The 3374-nt window shown below is 37.8% G+C and overlaps 1 long non-coding RNA gene across 1 annotated transcript; it reads left to right on the top strand.

Annotated features, from left to right (window-relative positions):
* Positions 1 to 490: 490 nt before the first annotated feature.
* On the top strand, positions 491 to 1572 carry LOC143419176 (uncharacterized). The gene is made up of 3 exons (XR_013099154.1): positions 491 to 648; positions 722 to 780; positions 1109 to 1572. It is a non-coding gene; the product is annotated as an uncharacterized LOC143419176 (long non-coding RNA).
* The last annotated feature ends 1802 nt before the right edge of the window (positions 1573 to 3374 follow it).

Raw genomic sequence — 3374 nt, 5'->3', positions numbered from 1 at the left:
CCATTTTTTAAAAAAGCCATCACTTGACCCAGCTGTTCTTAAAAGAGTGGTTGTTAAACAGCTAACTGATCATCTGCAGAGAAATGGTGTATTTGAAGAGTTTCAGTCAGGTTTCAGAGCTCATCACAGAACGCAAACAGCTTTAGTGAAGGTTAGAAATGACCTTTTTCCTGACAGCAGACTTATCTCTGTGCTTGTCCTACAAGTTCAGTGTTTAATACTGTTGAGGATAATATTTAATTACATAGACTAGAGCATGCTACAGGTAAAAAGGCATTGTGCTGCAGTAGCTTGAATCATATCAAAAGGATGATATTGGAGTTCCACAGGGTTCTGTGCTAGGACCAATTCTGTTTACATTAAACATGCTTCTCCTGGGCAGCGTCATAAGAAGGCATACCATACATTTTTACTTATATTCAGATGATACCCAGCTTTATCTATCCATGAAGCCAGATAACACTCACCAAATTGTAACCCAGAGTAATTTCCTGCACTTATTTCCTGCCATTGAACGCATCACAAATGCATGACTCCAACCACATGACTTTGCTCAGCCAATCGGATGGCATGTAGGTCATAGTAAGCCTGTCCCGGCTTCCTCCCGTCAGATGCGTGGAGGCAAGCCAGGTGACAGAGCTGTTGCAGGTGTGTATTGGCAAACATTTGCTTTTCCCGTTTTAATGCATTTTTTTAACACCAACTAAGTTATGTAACTTAGATGCTGATTACTGTGAGCCAGAGCCATAATGTTGTTGTGCACTGAACAGAATGGAATTGGTGAGTTTGAACTTTTAATTGACTGTTTGTATTGCTACCAGCTGACGCTAATCGGCTGCTGCCGGTCCAAACAATTTGATTTTGATTTGACTGATAGTTGTTGAATAACAAATGTTGTGGAGCTACATAGTATGTATGTATGTAGCAGTTGAAATGTTTTCAGTTAAATCCTTATTGGTTAGAAATATTATATTTAACCAATACATTGTTTGGTTATTTATTTATAAATTGTGTACACAGGAACAAGAATAACTTAATGTATTTAGCTTAACTGGCTGACATTTTTGTATTCTTGTGATTTCTTATTGGCCTTGTTTATTTAATGCAGGCCAGGTGAACCTTTTTGGGGTATGAAAAAGGATGGCGAGCCAATGAACGGCTAGGAGCAGGACACATTCTGCAATTGACGCTTCCACCGGTTGGGTAGGAAGCTATCAAAGACAACGCTCTGTCCCCATTTTCCAAATACACTGATTTCCGCAATCATACACACCATTCCCTTCATTTATGGACAATAGCGCTTGGACATCTCTCATGGACATTCAGATTAAACTCATGGACTTCAGTGTGGATCAGTGGATTTGATATTAACATGTGGTGTTTATGGGGGAACTGTTTTTTGAGAACCTGTGTTGCTTGGTATAAGCCAGACAAATCTGTTTAGTTGTCTTTGTGTACCCTCACTGGGTTTTTGATTAATTGGATAGCTGCAGCAGGAGTGATTATTTAAGTTTTTCTTTTCTTGTTATTCTTTTTTGGGGTTTGGTTAAATACATGGTACCTGCAAAACCATTTTTTTGTGTTGTGTGTATTTATCAATTACTGCCCATCAGCTCCAGCAGCGTCCCTAAATCTTCTGATTAATAATAACCATAAAATTACACTCAATCCCTAGCCTGTATTAATTCATTAGCGCTACATCAGTGTTACAAAATGGTTAAACTGCAGGAATGTCTTAAAGACATAAAAACCTGGATGACCTCTAGTTTCCCGCTTCTAAATTCAGATATTGTGGCCTCCAGTAACACTGTGGGAAATCTTGGAGTCGTTTTTAATCAAGATATGTCCTTCAATGCACATATTAAGCAAATATGTAGGACATCTGTGCGGTCAACAAAAGTTTCTGTCTGTCATGGTTCTGGATCTCAGTGTTTTGAGTTTGTTGTGGACTCGTGATACTTTCTGCTACATTTAAAAGATGACTTCAGACTTAGTTCTGTATAGTTTAGCTTTCTCTACTGCATCTGGGTTTATTATTAGTTCTGGCTTTTGTTATTCCTAGTCTCATCTGTGTCTTGCCACCTGTGTTTCCTTTGTAGTCTCCAGGTGTTTTGTTATTCGTTCTGAGTCCCCAGTCATGTACTGTGGTCTGTTTTCTCCCTTCAGGTTTGTATACTTCAGCAATAAAACTGAATTAAGTTCAAGTCTGTAGCCGGATTTCTGCACTTGGGTCCTCAATGTGCCTTCCACACAGTCAAACTCTGACACTCTCATCAAATCAAATATAAAATTTTAACATTCAACCCATTTTTTCCAGCACTGCAAATGACCAATTCCTCAATTGCTGCGATTTTTGACCATTCAAGGGTGTGCTAAAAATAAAATTGCTGCTCCATGAAGTTTGATTATCTTGGGAGAAATACGTCATAACACTTAACACTACTAATGACAGAAATCCAAGTTTTGGGATTGGCAGGATAGAACACTATTGTTTTGGGCTCGATTTACTTACAGTCCAATGCCCCCATATTGAAAATGAATGCATTGAGGATGAGAATGCAAACAGTTGCCGTTGGTTGCATTGAGGAAATGCATCCTGCTCATCAGAGCCTGTTGTGGTGATGGTGTGTTTATAAAGTGTATATGTGACCAACCACACAATGTGTTTGGGAAAGATAATCCAAATTATAACTGCTGGCAAGTCTTCAGATTTACACAGATGCAGCGATCAGTAGATGGGATATGATTTGTGTGAAGGTGATAAACATTTATGAAATCAAGGGGGCAGTTATACAACAAGACAAGAACAAGAAGTCACACTTTAGATGTTTAGATAGATAAATAGCAACATGTTATCCAGTCTGGTGGTTTTGTCAATTGTTTATTGACAAAACCACATTAATTAAGTAGCAACAGGGTCAATGTTTAAGGGTCAAAGATCAAAGATTCTCAAATCTTTTTCATTATTCCTCATTAGCTGACTTAACAGTGAGTAAACAAAGTACATAACACACTGCTTAAAAATGTGTAGTTGCACCACAGGACAAGACAAATATGTCAAAAACTGCACACCATACTTGCCAGAACATCAATTGCAATGAGAGTAGAATAGATCCAATTAATGTTGTAGTAGTCACTCCTGTAATAATTTTCAAGCAGTTTGGTTTCTCACAGACGTAAAAGAGGTCTTTAGGGAGAAAAAGAACGAAATACTTTATTTAATACTCTAATAACCCCGATGTTTGCATTCAAAACAGCTGAAAATGTTTGTACAAGAATAATTGTAGCAGTTGAGGTATTCAATTAGAGGTATTGAGAAGTTTTAGTTGGTTTAAGTTTCCCAAAGAAGTGAAATAAAATATAGAGTCGACTCC

The sequence above is a fragment of the Maylandia zebra genome, linkage group LG6 (assembly GCF_041146795.1).
Source record: "Maylandia zebra isolate NMK-2024a linkage group LG6, Mzebra_GT3a, whole genome shotgun sequence".
Classification (NCBI taxonomy): domain Eukaryota; kingdom Metazoa; phylum Chordata; class Actinopteri; order Cichliformes; family Cichlidae; genus Maylandia; species Maylandia zebra.
The sequence above is the reverse complement of the archived record's forward strand: the minus strand, read 5'-3'. Positions and strand labels throughout refer to the sequence as shown.